General features: G+C 45.3%; 1 long non-coding RNA gene across 4 annotated transcripts; it reads left to right on the forward strand.

The window, feature by feature from the left end:
* Positions 1-5624: 5624 nt before the first annotated feature.
* On the forward strand, positions 5625-18682 carry LOC144163201 (uncharacterized). 4 transcript variants are annotated; one of them, XR_013320861.1, is made up of 4 exons: positions 5625-7788; positions 9464-10410; positions 12030-12108; positions 18256-18682. It is a non-coding gene; the product is annotated as an uncharacterized LOC144163201 (long non-coding RNA). The 4 variants fall into 4 exon arrangements; XR_013320862.1 differs by having other exon boundaries at positions 9500-10410; XR_013320860.1 differs by having other exon boundaries at positions 5640-9843; positions 10343-10410.
* Positions 18683-19690: the final 1008 nt, after the last annotated feature.

Genomic DNA, 19690 nt, shown 5'->3' on the forward strand with positions numbered 1-19690 from the left:
GGTCAGACAGGATTTACAAAAACAAAACCAAAAAAAAGGCTTTAAAGGACTCACACTTAATGCAAGCGGCATAAGAATGCTACGCATTAGTAGACAATTCTCTGAATATCTGCAGATTTTTTTCTAGTTGGAAGCATACGAGGGGTGAGAACTTCGCGGCGGCAGGCACGGCATCGGGTGTCGGAGCGTCGGCGTGAGAACGAGAAGAGGGAGAGAGCCACAGCCACGCGTAAATGCGCCGAAAAGCCCGCACACTACATAAACACGGTACGCCGCGCCAAAATGTCTACTGAGTTACCGTAATACCGGCGACCGGATTTGCTTGGTTATTCGTAAGTCAGATAACAATTTTCGCCTGTGAGAGCAGCTTTCAAAATGAGCATCTTTCCTACCGATCGAAGCAACGGTGTCGCCTATTGCGCTAAAACAATGCACTGTGTCTTCAATTTGCTGGGGCCAAGCACTTTGTCTTGGCACCGGTGGAAAGCTCCACTGCTGCAAAATTATAACAGAGAAATGGTGGCCTTGGAAGGTGCTCGAATAGGCGAAAGTTGTATTTTGTTTTATTTCAGAATAGCCAAGTAATTAGTACAGCAGTCCAGCCTGTGTCGAATAAATAATATTTCGAAAAATTCCTCTATACAATTAAGCCTACTCGCATGCTTTGAACGCAAAAACATTATGACTTCCTTTGCCATACCTATAGAAATTGTCTCCAATCCACGCTGTGAAGGTGGTTGGACTGCGAAGTTGTAAACGACACCCACAGCGATTACCCATGTGCCGTCACTTAAATTCTCACACGTAGCATCCGCTCACTGCTACCATTCATCACGATCTTCACCTTTCTGTCTCACTCCTCTCTTGATGAATTGAACGGAGGTTTGTCCAATGCAATTCAAATTTCCCGCCTTCGCAGTGCTCGCGTGCCCCCTGCGTGGAACAGCGCAAGCGGGAGTTCTGTTCTTTTTTTTTTGCTTGCTTTCATGTCGCACGTGCCTACGCCTTACTGCGCAGTCTGGTTCGCGCCCTTTCTGGCGGCCACTTTTAGCGCCTTTCGAAGGGCGAGAAGGAAGGCGACACGCGCGTCTTTGGCCTCATCTATCTCACTGCTTCCCCTCACTCTTGTTTCATGCGTCGCCGCCAAAGAGCGCCCTCCCCCTCCCCAGACGCTGAATCCAAACCACCGCCTGTCGCCCCCGTCTCCATGCGTGGGCGTATCTTAGTCGGCAAGGCAACGAACTCTCACTCCTCTTCTCTATGCGGGCCCAGTTTCGATCCCTGGCGGCGCCAGTAATTTATTTGTACAGCCAGGATGTAGCCAGTAGCAGCCTGAGATGTCTGTTTGTGTAGCTAGTAGCAGACTGAGAGTTTTCTGCTGACGCTTGGCTGGTTAGAGGTATACTGTTTCGCAGTAAAACCTTTTCAGTGCTACATCGTATTTGTGTCTTTTTCTTTGCTTTAGCTTCTTCTTCTTTAGGCACGAATAACTTCGACAAGCAAGACAGGCGAGGGACACTTCACTCCCCAGCTCCCCCAGCTTCAGAGTTCCCTGTTCCTGAGGTGCACCTGTTCTAGTCTTATGCCGTTACGTTCACCTGTCACGTGATGGGACGTCAGCGCCGTAAACACTAGCCTACCTCTTGCTCCACCGGAGGCAACGTGCATGCTTACACAGTGAAAGCCCGTTAATTCAAACTCCAATAATTCTAATTAATATATAATTCGAATTGCACGATGTTGTCCAACAGAGTATTCACAGAAGTGTACTTATACATAGACTTTTACAGAAGCCCGTTAAATCGAACCCGAGTACGTTCCGGCACGGGTAATTCGAAGTACACGTCGCCGCACGGGCGCCTTGGAGCCTGGCAGGTGGGTAAAGAAATGCACCCGCTGTCGACAGACAGACAGACAGACAGACAGACAGACAGACAGACAGACAGACAGACAGACAGACAGACAGACAGGGACGGACGGACGGACGGACGGACGGACCGACGGATAGAGCACTTTATTAAGGTCCTGAGGGACTATCCTAGATGGCCGCTAAGGGTCCTCATTAGGTAGTCGCTGACCACTCCCGCGTAGAATGTGAAATACCTTGGTCTTTCACTCTCCCAGGCCGACAATAACACCGAGCATGAATGGACGAACGCTCTCTCGAGCAACGATCCTCACAACCAACTCCTGGCCTACACTCGAGGTTGCGTAGAACGAAGAAGTCAAAACAAGGGTGAAACCAACCTACATCCCACATGGCGGGCGTTTTGGAAGATACATTCTTCGCGGACTACGTCGATGAGAAAGCGAGTACAGTAGTATTTGTGGGGCACTGACAGATGAGGACATCATATCTCAGATCAGAAGCGCGGAACCTGTCGCTGCAAATAGCGAAGTGCTGCCGTCCGCCCAAAAGTCATGCCAGGGTGAAATGCAGCGGGTCGAATCTACTGTCTACTTTTGAAGAAGGAGAACAGGAGGCCTAGAGCCAGATTCATTTGCTAGAGCAAAAAAGTGCTAACTCTCGCTTTGAGGGGAAAAGGGCGGGCCGCAATTACGGGCTTTTTCAAGCATCGAAGTGTTGACAAACCCTACAGCTTCCCAATTGTAGTGTTCTGTTGTTATTGTTCCCTTTCGCTAGTTCGAACTTCCATTAAATCGAACTGAGATGGAGTCCCCTTACGGTTCGAATTAGCGAACTTTTACTGTATAGCGTTGTGGTAACACGCCTCGTAATCTGAAGACCCAGTTTAGACTCCCATACGAACATCTGTATCCTATTTTTGTTTGTTTGAAACGTGTACTCCCACGTTATAATTCTCGGCTTATGTGGTGGAAAGATTTTGGGGAATGATGAAGGTATGAGGGCGGTGTGGTTGAGGTGTATGGTCCAGCACCGATGTGGTTACGTCCGTCACGATGTAGAACGAAGACCGCAAATGCACGAAGTGTCTCCCCCGCCTCGCGTCGCGCGCGTTTTCTACTCTTAATCGCGGACGCCATATCCTGTACCAGGCAACAACAACACACCCAGTCGAAAGTAACAACAAGAAAAAATTCTGTAGTTTGTCGTATTTTCGCGTGTCGTCCTGTAGTATTCTTGTCGCGTCGTGATTCTGATGTTCGGTCGTGTGTCGTATTGTTGTCCTGATTTTGATGTTCCGTCGTGCCGAATTCCTGTCTTGTCCTGATCCTGATGTCCCATCAGTAGTTGCACATGGTTTGAATTTATTGTCCGTTGTGAGGAGTAGCATAAGTGGCAGTTCTGTTGTGGCTACAGGAATGTTTGTCGTTGAGAAAATTGGCATTGTCGTTACGTCAGGAATGTATGTCGTAACAACAGATGGGTTTGTCGTAACAGCAGTACTTGTGTTGTCACAACAAAGCTTTCTTTTTCTCGTACGACAGGAATTCCCGTTCGGTTTTTGCGGTACTGCTGTTGTGATTTTAGACTCAGGCGCAATGCGGCACTGCAGGCTCTTGCTCGAAAATGTACGAGCTCCGCACGAAATTACGACACCAGCGAGCAAACAGCTTCGCGACAGAACCAATTCCCAAAGTGCTCGCAATAGCCTGGCAACACCGTGTGAACCGCTTTTCGCCTCTACTGGCGAGCGGCGGCGCCAACTTAGAGAGCAGGCGGCCCGTGCGTGCAGCGTACGGCCTTCCACCGACGGGCCACCCTGGCCACATAACGGTTTACCGTGCACGCTTAATTGCCCCCCGGGCTTCCGGACGGCGGTCGCTTCCTGAAAAGAGCCCGGACGTCCGGCCGACGCATCCTCGCCGCCGACGCAGACCCTTCCCCATTCTTTTTCATGCACTCCACGCGCACTGCGGCGGAATTTCGTAAGGGCATGACGCGACGCGTACACCCCTGCGTGTGGGTGTGTGTGTGCCTGTGTCGAGCGCGCCGTCTCTTCACAAAAGTCCTTTTTGAACCGGCCTCCTGTACCTTTTTAAAGCATTTTTCTTGCATTTTAGATACGAGAGCCGAAAAAGAAGAGAGGGGGAGGACGCTTTTCTATTGTAGAGCGTTAGATTGGAGCCCGCTGACTGTGCAGGCTACGGCGCAGTCTTTCAACTGCGTGTTCCTTTCCTGTGGGTTTTGTGGAAGGTTGGAAGTTCGCGCTCGGAAGGGTAAATAACGAAAGAAAAGTAGATACTGCCGGAGCGGGTAGTGGTTTTCCGCTGCGGCCAGAAACGGAATCTTTATGCAACGCACGGCGTTGGCCGGACGAGTTGCGGCGCACGAGCTTCGCTTTCTACGGCCACTTGACAGGGACGAACGCAGGGAAAGCGTTCGCGCTGCGATAAGTTTCAAAACTGAGGTTGGAAGTAGTCTAGACGGCCGGCCGGACGAACCTTTAGTGAACATTTAAGTAATAGTAATAACAAGACATCGTAAGTCTGCTTTGACCCAGTGTTCCTGAATAACCTATCCATGCGTCGAAGGGAGCTGATTTGTCTTATGACGTGGTCATGCATAAGTTAACACCGAAATGTCGTCTCTGCTGAGACAACACGCAGTGCAAAGCGTTCAGCTCGTGCGGAGAATGGTCTCAGCGCTACCAAACGTTCGTGGGGAATGATGCTATGTCTTGTATATACGATCATGTCTTTCATAATAAGACCACTTACAAATAAACCTGCAAGTCCCCTCCCTTCCCCCCCCCCCCCCCACTTTTTTCCTTTGTTCCTAAAATGCTGCTTTCCTTTGGAGCTATTTATTTATTTTTAGTTGAGAAAGGTTTGCTCGCGTTCATACATGCTTTATTGTCTCATGAATAAAGACGACATATTTTTAATGTTATGTATCACAACCAAGGCACCATTACAAAAACAACAGTTGTTCCCAAGAAGGTTTACTCCAACACACGTTTTATTAAAGACGATAGTCTTTCTTGGTCTGTCTGTCTGTCTGTCTGTCTGTCTGTCTGTCTGTGACTCGATTCAGCCACCCGGCCAAAGTAAAATGTTTACTGCGCAATAGTCTTATATACTCACAGCCAAATGTAAACGTCTGAGCCCGGTTTATACGTTCATACTTGTCAACTTTGTTGAACAAGCACCAGACATAATACAAATATAAGACAGGAAATTGGTACTCAAGGGACATTTACAGTGTTCCTTTATTAAAAAAAATTCTCTCGCACTTTCCCGAGGGGGAGAGTGTGTAAGTGCGAATGCACGGTTGCATTCGCACTTAAAAGAAAGATGCATTTATTCACAGACACCTATTTGTGTTGTCGTTGTACTTGATTGCTAGAAGGATCGCTTTGTGGTCCGTGAAATGGACCGTCAAAGGGTCCTGGAGGACGGTGCGGACTTGGCAGTTTCTCGCAAAGGCCAGGTCGATGAAACCGCCGTTGATGGTGGTGGGCGAGTCGAGGGGTACGCACGACAGGGAGTGCGTGGCGTGCGTGGCGTTATCTCAGCTTTGAAATTTCGTGTCAGTACTCCTTTAAGCGGGTGCATTAGCCCTTCTCACGCCCGATTCCTGGTCAATCCCTCACGTGGGTATGTGCCATAAGGAGGCGCCCAACACCCGCAGTCACTGAGCGGAGAGAGGAGGAGGAGAGTAGCGCGCGCCCATCTCCCCCCGTTGCTACACTCTAAAAAAAAAAGAGAGTCCAAAGGGAGTCGTAGCTGCAATGACTCTCTTAGACTCTACTAAGACTCTCTTTTACGCTCCACGACCCTCTTTAAAACAGGGAGGGGTCACGGGACCCTTGCACTTTGCAATGGTAGTCACGGGTCAACAGCATTTTTAGCATATATTTATTGACTGATTGAATTTCCACAGTGATACTTAGGCTTGTTGCTACCGTATTGCAAGATTTAGTGGCGCAGATACACAAACATGAAAAGTAAGGGCACACAGGTGTGTGTCCCGCGACTTTGTCCGCTTCTGCGCAAACGGTACAAAATTTGATTCTATAGGACTGTAAAGCATAAAAAATCTAACGCTGTTTATGGAACACACAAGTTTGAAACGCCAAGCTTTCTACGATACAAACGCAAAGTCCACAATGCAAAGTGCTGAGCTAAGCTAATGTGGTGATTATGATTTTTAGTGTGTAATTGGGTCATCTGAATATGCTGCTTCGGTTAGCTCAGTGTTGTCATTGATTTGGACTTTGGCGGATAGGAGTGTATCGGAGAAAGCTTCGCCTTTTTCATCCTGCTCCTCTTCGTCTTCTTATTATTCTTTTTCAATATGTGCCCTCCAAATTTGTAAAGTTGGCTTTCCTACTTCGCGTTTTATCAACGACACCACAATTTGCCCTCCCATTGTTTAAAGTTGGCTTTCCTGCGCTGAGTTTATCATCATCATCACCACCATAAGCCCTCCCATTTGATAAAGCTGGCTTTCCTGCAGTGCGGACAGGCGGAAAAGCGCCATGAGTGGGCATAGAGAGGTTCCCTTTAACAATTTTTTTGAATTGTCGTATCAGAAAGCAATCATCTACAATACATACCATACCTGTGGTAGCCAAATTATTTTGTCCTTACAATTGTCGGTAACTATGGGCGAATGAAAATGCTAAAGTGCGCAAAGACTAGCAAATATTTTAACATTGCATAGAAACCACATGTAACAATAACACAATATACTTAATATATACGAATTAAAGTCTTTACTGCAATGCTGTTCAATGTTGATGAAATAAGCAGAAAGTATGATTGACATTGCTTCTGTATATGATTTAAATGGGTTGTCTATTTTTTACGTTAAAAACATTGGCAACTGTGCACCGGATAACGCTCTGCGAATAAGAACACGAATAAAACTATACTTCGTAATATATATTGCTACGCAACTAAATGGCCTTCTCAGGAACCCTACAAAATAGGCGGGAGAATATCAGGACGTGTGGCGTGTTCGTAACTAGCTTTTGCGCCACAATTCTGCCGCTCTACAATTCAGCCTCTCTATGCACGATGTTGCGTTCCTGCTTTCTTGCAAAGCTTCGTTGTCGTGCAACAAAGCCTACTTTACTGCAGATGTTATTTTCATTCGTGTTTTACCAATTAAGCAGTATGTTCACTGCTTCACGTGCCACTAGTAATTTTGTACATTAAGTACATATCGATGTAAGGCATCGCACTTGCGCGCGTACAGAGCTCTGTGTTCAGATGTCGTGTAAACTTACACCAAGCTTCCCGACCAAAAAGCAGAATGCAAGTGTTAATCATTCAAATCCTTACTTGTAGTTGCTTTTATTCAATAGAAACTACTTCATATTGCGACAATCTTTTTATTTAAATGATTAATGCATGTTGCCCACAATTATTATATATTTGAACCTGTGTGCGAGCGTCGCCTCTTTTAGTGCGTTTAAAAAAGCCGCCAAGTAGTCACGTGACTGATTTGCGTTCGTTTTATAAAAACTTCTGTAAATTATGTAAAACGTACATATATAAAAAGTTCCTGCCAGAAACAGATTTCTTTTGTCTAGCGTTTGCTTTAAAATTCAATAACAAGAATACAAATGCAAATATTTCAGACAACGCGAATCAATAGAATCCACTGCGAGCCAAGTAGAGTAAGCCAGTGAGTGGCGCGAAGGCAGCGGGGCTAGTTGACGCATTTTTGTCGAATTCGCGTATCAAAACTGCTGCGGGATGGAAACGGCGTGACACCGGTATGAAATTTGCTGTGCGGAATTCATTGCGCACCGCCTGAAATCGTCTACTAGAGTTCTTCAGTTCGGCAAGTCGACGGCGTGCTACGGTTGAATGCGAAGCCGGAACAAAGTCTGTGTCATCGTGTTTTTTCACGTGAGTACTGTCCCTGCTAATAATACCAAGTGAAATAGTTGTCTCGGTTAGCTTTCCGGACACATGCCGAAAAAGTTGCATATGCTGTGCTTGTTTGCTTGCTGCCTGGCGCCTCGTAAGTACTGTGAAATCTCTCCTTCGCCCCCTCCTCCCTATTTGATACTGTTCGAAGCTATCGCGCTCGCGAGACCGGCTGCCGCCGCCGCGACTGTCCTTCCTCGCGGCTGCTCGCGGTCTGCGGGCCGCGATATGCGTCGTGAAACTGCCGTACTCCCTGTTCTGTGGCCGTACTCGCTCGCCAACGCGCCCCTACAGCGTACGCGTTGACCGTGTGCTGGCGGCGTTGTCGGGAAAAAAAGTTGGCAAGAGGTGAGGACGCAGGAAATGTAGTTAAACAGATGAGAATTTGCAATGTGCAAGGGGGAGAAAATAGTATGCAAATGCAGGACACGGAGAGAGAGTTCGGGCCGCGCGCCAGCGAGCGAGTACGGCAGTTCCACAACGCCTGACGTTGCCAAGCTTCACGAACTAATGACGAAGCCCGTCTTTGAGTTCACGTAGAGTTCACAGGGGCACAGAATTCATATACGTGGAAATTGGAGGTGAAAGGCGGACATGTGGCCTCGCAGGGAATTAAGTCTCGGGGTGTGTGTGTGGGGAGGAGGGGTATTTTACAGCGCCTACGAGGCGCCTGTTCTAACTTGTTCATGCCGTCCGTATTCTTCAGCACACCCTCCTTTTGCCCTCGTCCATTAGCCCACGTCAAGCTTGTCTCTAGCGCTACTGTTGTGTTCGCTGTCTAACGGCTGCTTTTTGCACCGTCGGTCGCAGAGAACCATTTGACTGTTGGGCGGAGCGGTACAATTCTGTAATACACGGCGCTAGTTTGCAATGGCAGGCTATTCAAAAGTGTGTCAAGTGTTCCCTTTTTATTCTGTAGTTGTCTTCTTTCGCGTTTCGGGAAATAACAAACCGAACTACAAAAAAAACAGTACATGGGGGGCTAAATCGTTTTGAACCCTTTGGTGCAGCGTCATTTTTTAACACTGGTCTGCCCGTATAGGCAAACTTGTTGGGACCGTTTAGTGTCCTTTTTATGGGGAAAAGCCGTTATGAATGGCATATTGGCATGTATTGTCACGTTCGCGCGATATTTGCAGGTAAAGAAAATAGGCCCCAATGCAAAATGAATCCTTTAATATAGGCATCAAAAGAAGCCTGGAGCATGCTAAATATTCTTTTGAAGGTAGGTTGTGCTTTTTATGATCACATAGACGGACACAAGAAAACTACGTACAATTTCACGAGTAGACGGCGCCATCTTCTCGTGAAAGCGGACGTTTTTTTGTGCCCGCCTCTGTGATCGTAACAAGAGCAACTTTCCTTCAAAAGCTTACACCAATTAGCGCGACATAAAGCTGTGCAAAATATTACATGTCCTGATCACACACTCAGAGTGTACTTTCTGTATTTAGTGAGTCGCCTGTTTGCATCATTATTGTCTGCCAGACATGTTGTCACTTGGGCATTACTCCAGCGTGCAGACCAGTGTTGCACAAGTAGACATGCTTCAGCGCTCTTCCTGTCACCCTCATCTTTTGCGCAGTCTTTCAACTAGCCAGCAACCAAGTCTTCATCTTCCCTCTCGTTATATTTTGTATGTACTGTATTACAGAGCCATAAACACATCAGCTTGTCTACATTAATTAAGGAGGAGGTGCTCAAGCAAGGAACAAGGTTCGGGTGGAGGCCGATCGCGGAACCAGAGGACTCTGAAGCTGGTGAGCTAACCAGGACTGGAGATGGGCCTGCGGATTCTGTGTACCAGAGGTTCCAGACGAGCAAGTTGGCTTGCAGTCAACCGGGCTCGGTTCTACACCTGGCCGCGGTTGGTGGCCACGGCCCAGGATGGATCACCACACCTGCCACGCAGGGCGTGGTGCTGCCTGTGCTGCTTTGTCCGAGCAGTACATGCATTCGGGGGCCAATGCTCTGCTGCAACCTGGACCAACGATGACCCGCGGCACACATCGCTGAATGGGGCTTTTCGTGTTGGTGAGAGCATTTCCGTTTTTGTCTTCGCTTGAACTGGATTTCGGGGGCTGCACGTTGACCCTTGTGTCCTTGTTTGGTGCTAAGTTTCCCTTTCACCGTTCGCCATTGTAACTCATTCTGTTCCCTTTCTCCCGAGTTCCGTGTGAACGTGTCACACTCCTGCAAGGCCAAGAGAACCTTCGCATCAACAATTAATTTTTCCCGAACGGTTAGAGTGTCAAGCACCATACACTTGGCTGTTTGGCATGGAAAGACCCAGCATTTGAAACATGTCATAACAGCAGGTAAAATCTTGCAGGGCTGCAGATTTTCATCGACATGGCTGTGTGAGGTTATGCGGGTTTGTAGTAGGTTTCAGGGGATATAAAATTTGCTTGTGCCTGCTTTGGACTGGCCCTTGAGACTTCGAATTGCTTGTGCGGTTGACGTCTGTGTAAAATTGTCATTTGTTGCAACTGCTCCTGCCCTTACTTTTTGCCTTCACCTTTGGCTCTATCAGGTATGGCTGCTCTTAATCCTCAAGTCCTGTGGATGTTCATGCTCACGGGGTACTTTGCCTTTTTGGAGGTTTGTATTACACTTGTCTCTATCTTAGTTCTTTCAGTTCAGCTCATAACCACCATTTGCTCTCCTAGAGATCGCATAAATATTGTTGATTTCAAATTAATTCCAAATAACGGTTGGCTACTGTTATTGCACGAAGGCATCTTTGGATGTTAAAATGCTGTGAAAATTGTTAAAAATTGAACCTTGGTGTCACTTCTTTTTTATTCCCAGAGAGGTTGTGTCAGTTTTGTTCTTTTCGTTTACGCACCAAAGGTTTCACATAAAAAAACCAAAGCTTCATAATACTAATGGGTCATTCCGCGCGAAACGTTCTGGCCCAAAAATTGGCCACCGTCAATTCCGTTGAGAAAAGCAGGTGAAGGAATCCTGAAATACTATGAATACGTCGAAACCTTCATACAACAGCTGTAGAAACCCTAACGAGGATTTGAATATTCAGACAGATTTGATCAGTGGACAAAGCTTCCTCAAGGCAACATTACACTAAAATAATGCCGAGCACACCAAACACTAGTTCGGAAAAGTTTTTTTTCCACCCTCCGGTTTTGTGAGCAATGTAACCAACATAAATGAAAACATGCAAACCAGTTATTCTCGATAGCACAAAGGCAAAGGAGACTGGGAGAGGGTAAAATAGGGGACAGAAGAAAAGGAGGGCTGGTCAGCCTTAAGAGCAGAAATTGACAAAGGGAGCAATAGAAGAATGGAAACTTGAAGGGAACAGTGCAACAACGCCTTCCCGGAGGGCTCAAATTGGTGCGAGGGGCCAAATATGGCCTACCGTCGAAACAAAATCTAAGTAAAATTATCAGGCTAGATAGAAGTTGTTCCAGACGGAGTTCACTATGTGCGGTGCGGCTTCTGTCTTCACTTGCGACAACTTTTGCTATGTATATTGCACATCTGATATGTTTAATCATTTTTGTGGGCCACAATACAGGAAGAAGCAGTTTTCCTCCCTTCATTGACCAGGGCAGTAGTCTGATGTGAAGTGAAGTTTAGAAGCGAACACATGCCCAGAAAATGCTAGGAAAACACCTAAGAGGACGTGGTGGAGAAGCGCCACTCTAATGTAGCAGGGCCGGCAGAAGACTCTTGTCTGTCGACATTTTTTAGTGCTAGCCCATATTGCGTCTCTCATGCCAAAGCCTCAGTGCGAAATTTGAAAATATTCTGTGTTGCTTGCGTATTTCTGACTAATGTATTTCCGGCTTGGAAGGGAGCCGAGTGAGTACTGAAAAGCTAGTTCTTTCAAACTAAACAAAGCTGTATTCAGTCTTTATGGACCCTTTACTGCATGTGTTATTGCTTGCTTGCTGCAGAAACAGTGCTGACGTTGTCATCTGTGTGTTTACAGCAATTCCGCATTTTTCACAAACTTGTAATCCAGTTCCACTTCTAATACTGCTAAATGAAAGTAGTGCGGAAGTAGAGACCCTGATAATAAAGCAATTGTTAATACACCGTGAAAATATGAGGAACGTAGCAATTACCACATTGCATTTGTTAAGCTGGAGCCCTGTGGATATTTTTCCTTATGGCCTACTCTATACTCTTTTGTTGGTCCCCCACATCTTATTAATTTCCATGTCAGTGATATCTATTTTTTTTATCATTAGATGCAAGAGGGGTGGATACACTGTCCTGCGGCCTGTTTTGCTGAATGAAAGTGGTGTCGAAGCCTTCAGAGAAGCACTGGTAAGTACAGCAGTAATTACTTTTAATGAAATCACTTCGCAGGAGCTTTGGAAAAACTGAGTGTTGCTTCTTTGTGTGGTTTTAGAACTTTTAGAAAAACGGTTGTGTCAGCGAAATTGCTTAAATTTCTTGGAATCGTTCCCAGTCTTCAAAAATCAATGATTTCTCTATAATCTCGCTCCGACTAATCTTCAAAAAAAAAAAACCCGAAGAAGCAGACAAAAAAGGCATATTGTGAGCTACTAGCTACCAACCTTCAAAACAACTACCTGGTCTGATAACCACGCCACCACTGTGACACTGTGACACACCTCCTAAATTTCCCATACGGACCCTGGCATCAATGAATATCTTGATGTGTGGGTGGGTTTTGTATTTTTAAGCTATTTTGGCAGTGATAACGCTCGTTTCTCACGAAATGGTCTTCCAGATCGGCCTAGTCATGCTAATATTACAAGCAATTAGGTTAAAGCTCCCATATTCAACTCATAAAAAGCTCTCGCACAGTGGCAATTTCAACAACTTCAGCCAACGTAGTCATGAATAAAATGCGCCACTAGAAAAACAGTTGTCTTTAGTAACAGTTTTCTAAGAAAAATAGCTTGGTTGAATTTGTCTCATGACAGCTGATTAAAGCTAGAGTTTAAAGGTACTTCTTTTTCTGTGAACGAAGAGATGCTTCCTACTACTAAAACCTGTCCCAAACATCAAGACGCTCGAGACGGCCCGAAAATCCAGAAGCTGCCGTATGCATTGCGATGCTCGCTAAGTACACTACTTCTGGCGTTGGCGCTGATATCTGCTAAGAATAGACTTCGGAATATGGCACGCAGACAGGGCGGTAACTTTCTTTTTATCGCAGAAAGTCTACCAATTTTTGGGGTCTAATAAAACATTTTTGTGTAAACATATTGATTAGGCACATTCTGCATCAGCTCAAAATGCAGATTATTCGATGCCCTTTCCAACAAGAGTAGATTCGCAAATTAACAAAATCAGTTTTTGGCCAAACGTTGCAAATATGGATAAGTTGTGTATATCAGTTCGCAAATAGTTTAAAAAGTTTGGAGTATAATTTTTGCCAAACATAAAAAACACATCTTGGAAAAAAGTTTAGTTGCCCAGTACAATTTGTCAGATATGAAAAACATGTTACCATGTGTGGTGCCCTCGTTCTGCAGTGAAGCCCTACCTCTGTTTCAAAATATGCAATTTCGGATAGTTTACTGAAAAAAATCGGGTGGTTTGGCATTATTAGAGGCACTAATTTGTCCCCACATGATGTAGAAACATCTTGTCAATGGTTGACATCGCATTACTGGTAAGGTAAAAATTCGGGATAGGACAAAAACTGCTTGGGGCTGAAAACAAAACTCGTTCACTGTCAGTTTACTATCATGCACCTGTTGAAGCTTTCACTTGCTGGTTGTTATAATCTTCTGGCTCACTTTTCTAACCCTGCTTTCAGGAATGAGGTGCGATGCACTGGAACAGTGCCCAGCTAGCTATCCCCGAGTAACTGTTGCGTGACAAATGAAAAAGGCGTTCAGCTCTATGAGCCTCCCGCATTGCACCTCTACCTAACATTTTAGAAAACAAACAATACCAAACTTGTGGCAGACTCTGTCAGAATATGTAGTTCTGCTGAGGAGCAACTCTAGACCTCCGAAAGTATCCTCGTACAGAATCAAAACTGAAGCCAATTTTAAGCTCTCTCTCCTTGCCTTAACTGATGTCCGATGACTTGAGGTTATCAATTGACTTTCAACTGGAACTCTTATTGCACAAGTAAGGCATGGGTGAAGTGAAATCACAAACGGCATGCTTTTTTTTTAGGAAAAGTAGTGGGCAACGAAGGCATTAAGGCAAATCGGGTTGAAGTTCTCTGTCTAGTAGTGCCAAATATAAATTGCGCAATGCAGAAATGAAACAAATGACAGGAAAAGGGCTGAAAATGCTAAGTGCACTTGTCAGACATGCGGAGACATCCACGAATACTTTGACTGAAAAAAAGCTACCCGTCCTCTAAACCAAAGCTCACTAGTGCATACCTGGTGTCATTTTCTGGTAGTTCTCACCTTTAAACGCAGTCGGATTGCAAAGCTGACGACATCATTTGATACTGCTGTGAGCCATTTGATCAAAAAATCTAATGGTAATGCAGCGTAACCACAAGTGACATCCTTTTTTGTATAGCGCAGCAGCCATGGCACCTATCGAAACAACACATGCTGCTCAACCCTCAAAAACACCGTCAGAAATTTCAGTGTAGCCAGAGCAGGAAAATTAGAACTGATTCTAAAACTGCAGTGCCTAGACTAACCAGTGGGATGCGTTAGTTGCAAGAGAAATGACAACATGGATATCAGGAATATACAGCATTGATGATTGGTGATCGGTGCTTTATATTGCCGATTTTGTGATGTTGTAGTTGTTTCTCATGTACCCCGGTGGTTAGTCTAGACACTACACGTTTAGGCAACCTTGAGATTTTCGGCAGTTTTTTGCAAGGTGAGGTGTGTATGTTTTCTCAGAAGGGAGCGTTGCTGCTGCGCTTGATAAAAAAGCATGCGACTCGTGGTCATGCTGCATTACCATGGAATTTTCTTGACCAAAAGTCTTCCAGCAAGCCAAATACCAAATCATTTTGCCAGTTTTGCAATCCGATGGCAGTGACAGATGATAATTACCTGGAAATGACACCAGCTTTCCACTACTGAGCTTTGGTTCGAAGAAAGGGTCGTTTTATTTTGTGAAAGCTTATTTCTGAAAGTTCCCCGCATGTGTATCAAGTGGACCTGGCATTTTCAACCACTTTCCAGCAGTTTTCATTCTGATTGATTAATTGTAGGGTTTAACGCGACGACGCAACGCAGGCGATGAGGCGCGCCGTAGTGGAGGGCTCCGGATTAATTTTGACCACCTGGAGATCTTTAACGTGCGCTGAAATCTCGTACACACGGGCGTTTTTGCTTTTCGTCTCCATCAGAAAAGCGGCCGCCGCGGCCGGGAATCGAGCAGTTTTCATTCTGTTTGTGTGTTGCAAACCTAATATTTCGTGCTACTACGCAGTTACCCAACTTCAAGCCGATTTGCCATAGCACCCCCGTCGCCCTGTACTATTCCTCGAAAAAAGAACGCCTTTTGTGATATCGCTTCACTCATGCCCTACTTTTGTGATAACAGCTCCAGCTGAAACTCAAAAAATAACACCAAGTCATCGGATATCAGCTCAGACAAGTAGAGATTTCCAATCAGCCTTGAACACTGCCAGCTGTTCACTGGCCAGTTTTGTTAGTACGAGGCTATTTTTGGAGGTCTAGTGTTGCTTCTTACTGCGACTGTCTATTCTGGCAGTCTCCAAAAGGTTTGATATGGTGCCTTTTTGAAAATGTTAGGCAGCACTCTTTTCGCCGTGCGAAAGCTTGCTGGGCAGAATTCTAGTGCATCGCAAGTTATTCCTGCAAGCAGGGCTACCATAGCGAGTCAGAAGATGACAATAAACCGCAAGTGGAAGTTCTGGTAGATAATTGATGATCAGAATGTCAACAAAAATGCACCACTGAGATTGGTTTTAAATTCCAAGTGGATTTTTTGGCATCTCTTGCTTGCCGTGAATCTGGTGCTTGCTGTAGTCCTTAATAAGATGTTTTTACATCACGTGGGGACTAAGTTGGGCCCCTAATAATATCAAACCATTTCAGAGAAGCATCCAAAATTGTGTATTTTGGAATGAATGTTCGTCTTCACCACGAGACGCGGGCACCATGCGTGCAAGCACCACGTGGGCACCACGGGGACAAATTAATTTGCACTAGTGAATTTTTTCTTGGACAGGATTTTTAAGTGTGAATACACTTTATAAGCGACCCCAAACCATCCACCGCCGGCGGCGGCGTTGGCGTCCGCAGTGCTCCTCTATATTTGAAAAAGAAACAGCATCCGGCGCCAGGTTTCGATCCAAGGACTTTGCGGCCGCAGCGCGACGCTCTACCGACCAAGCTACGGACGCGACGGTGATATCAGTGTTAGACGCGCCTTATATCTTTAACGCATTCAAACTACGTCGTCAGCGGCGTGCGTTGGCGACTCAGCGGCGTTATAGCGGCTTGATAACTGCGTGGTGTACACGTGATACTACAAACCCGATGGAAGAGATGGAAGAGAAGGCGGCGAGGCGGTGGGCTGCGGGGGCCGAGCGCAAGCGCCGCAAGCAGGCCGACAACCGTGCATTCGCACTTTCACATTCTCCCCCTCGGGGAAATGCGGGGTAATTTTTTAATGTAAACCTTCAAAATGCGTATTCTTAATTTTTTCCACTATTGGTGGTTTGTTATACACAACTTTTTTTTTTTTCATTTTTCTTTACGGTGACAAAATTTTGATTTGGGTTTTTTTTTTGCGATCATTATTTATGCAAACATTAAACAACTGGTGCTAGCAAGGGCGTTGAATCATCCGCATTTTTGCCACTGCACTATGTGCCTAACCAACACATTTAGCAAAAAGAAATGTTTTCTTAGAGCCCTAAAAACTGGTCAATCTTCTGCGGTACAAAAGAGTTGAAATCAACGCTGGTGTCAGCTTTACTGCATTACTCTGAATTTGTGCAGAGAAGCCCCTCTAGTGCATGAAAAGTTCTAGAACAAAAAGTTGGACATCCAAAGTCAATAAATTGGGATAGGGAAACTAATTATTGTGGCATGTCCCATCAAGGCTGTGTGTCAGCTTTACTGCATCGCTCACAACTCGTGCAGAAAAGCCCATCCAGGGAATTAGAAACTTTGGAACAAGTTTTGTGCCAGATTTAATTATATGAGAAGTTAAAAAATCAGGGTACGGAAACTAAACGCGTTGACAATAATTCAAATAGACAAGTGGTTTAAAATTTTTTCTTGTGGCCACTAAAAACATGAAGAAACCGAGGCACGTAACAAGGCAGTGGTGCCCTTTGTACTGACAACTTAGGTTTCTTTTCCATCAGTAATAAGTGTGATCTAGATAACTACAACTGTAAGCATTATTTCGTGCTTCATGCTTTCACTTAAGCTAAAAACTGTTGAAGGAAAAAACGAAACGGGATGCAGACATTGCATGCAGAGTAGAAAATATAGTCAGCGTATTAAATAACTTTAAAAAAGCGTCAAAGTTAATCAGTGAAGCGTAGATAGAAGGTTCAGGCAAATTGCTATCAAGCCTAAAAGCAAAAGAAAAGCGCAACAAGCAGCACACCCAGCGGTTTTTGCCCAGGGAATGGGGGGAATCTATGATGTGTCGTTCCCATCTGGAAAGTCGATGTATCCAATTTGTCCCTTGGCGTTTTGCATGTACCCACTCATTGCGAATCATGCAAGTACAAGCCTTTCTTGGGCCAAGTTTGACTTCTGCAAAGAAGCTAAAGCACTGATTTGGGAGCTTTTAGATATTTATTACATAAAAAACAGGAGCACAGTGAACCTGTATTGCAATGAGCTTGAATATTTAGAAACTTCGCTATGATTCCTTTGTTACCATTGTGCGGCCCACTATTAAAGGGTGTTATTTTAGACGATGCACTCAATAAACTTAGTTGCAAGCAAGTGCTTGTCCTATCATCTTCTTTGTCATGTGCTATGGACTCGACTTTTTAAGAACTATGTACCAACTTGCCCCATGCTTTTTACTGAACAGTTTGAGTTAGACTTTGTACCCCTCCAGTGTTTTGCAGTGTGGAGCATGCCCTTTGTGCAGCAGGTGTCTCAGTTCACTTACTGCTTTGTTACTCGTGCTGCCTTTAAGCTTTACGTAGATATTTTCATACCATCAAAAGGGGGGAGTAGCAGCCTTTTGCACTAATAAATTCTTAGTCTCCCTCCCTGGAGCTTTCAGATCCTCTTTATGGATGCAATAATTTTTGAAGCCTTTGCATTTCTGGGGTGTCCATATGTAACTTCATACATTATACATATGTTCCCTCATACAAAACATTTCATAACAAAAGCCAAATGGCGAAGCAAGGAAATGTAATGGCAAGAGGTGTGCTCCTCGCCCTCTTTTTTGTCAGGCACTGGGCAGTTAGCCTGTTGTTGATGATTTTACTGTGCTGGCTACAATTTCATTTTGATTTTGTCTTATCGTTCAATTTCTTTTCATTGATATTTCTGGCAGGTCCGAGACAAGGCCTGGTCCGAGACGCCAGGACCCGAGGACACCTTGCAACGCTTGTGCACGGCTTGTGAAGATTTCTGGATTGACTTCATGGACTTGTGTAAGAAGTCTGCCTTAGAAAAACAGCAACAAGGAAAGAAGCCTTTAAAAATTATTGCAATTTATTTCCACACCAGTTTAACCTTGCACCAGCAGGTATGCAAAGCTGATTAACACAAAACTCGTTTTTGTGATTTAATATCATGCCTGTTAGTCTAGCAAACCTGCGTTGTGACAAGCCATAGCAAGCAGTAAAACATGCTTAGTGTATCTGTATTTTTAGGCTATTTGCTGGTTATTTTGTAATTTAAAACAGCTGTTATACCCTAAGCTGGCTTTTCATTCAAATGTGTATCACTTTCGTCTTTAATAAAATAATTTTCAAATACTTTTGGTTTGCTTTGCTATACTTGTATGAAACTGCTCATGAAGCTGCATGCATGTGGGCTAAAATTGCACTTGCACGTATACTGCAATGATTCCACCAGCAGTATTACTGACCATCTCTGGGAAGGTCACCCATACACTTCCACGACTCTGTCGCTATAAGCATCACGGGACTCTTTAAAAAGGGGCGTCCTCACAACTCTTGTTACAGGGTCGCGATGATCATCAGGCAGGGGTCCCGTGACTCTCTTTTTTCTTTCGTGGCAGTCAGTGCTGACTCTAAGGAGGTAGTCACCCATATTCTACTGTGACTACTGCGACGGGGTCCGTGTGACCCCCTTTCAATAAGAGTAGCGTGACTCTGCGAAAGGGGGTCGGTGAAGAGTCAAATCTGTGGCAAGTAAATACCCCCCAAAGAGGGTCACAGGGACTCCTTTTTTTCTTAGTGTGATAGGGAAGACGAGGAGGAAGACGAGGAGCGCGCGCACCCGCAGCTGTTGCTATGTGGACTACGGCGGCGGACGATTCAGGCTCGCTTAAGAAGTGCATTCGCACTTAAAAAATTCCTGGATGCTTGGTTTTTCGATAGCAAATGATATTCTACATCTACTGTAGAAAATCGCCGCCTCCTGGCGGCATATGAGAAATCACGCGGCAACAGCAAAGAAAGGTTCCACTAGCTAGGTTTCACGTTCTGCTTGGAACGTACGTGGAGCACGGCAACGCGGTTGTATAAACCTTGAATCCGGGCCGCCTCGATTCACGCGCGTCACTGCCTTACTGCAGCGCTGGCATCGAGGAATCCCGCCTGTGGCAGTGGAACGCAGTACATTCAAATCACCTTGAGCAAACCTTTAGTGTGTTTACCTTGGGATGAGCGCGACGGAACAGAAACAGAATGAGAGGTGAGCGAAAAAGCAAAGGAGGGCATTGCCTTGGCAAATATCTACAAAGACTATCGTCTTTTGACGACATTTGCAACGAAAGGAGCAGATACGCGGCCGATTTT

Source organism: Haemaphysalis longicornis, unplaced genomic scaffold, assembly GCF_048455015.1.
Source record: "Haemaphysalis longicornis isolate Haplotype H1 unplaced genomic scaffold, Haemaphysalis longicornis Haplotype H1 scaffold_12, whole genome shotgun sequence".
Taxonomy (NCBI): domain Eukaryota; kingdom Metazoa; phylum Arthropoda; class Arachnida; order Ixodida; family Ixodidae; genus Haemaphysalis; species Haemaphysalis longicornis.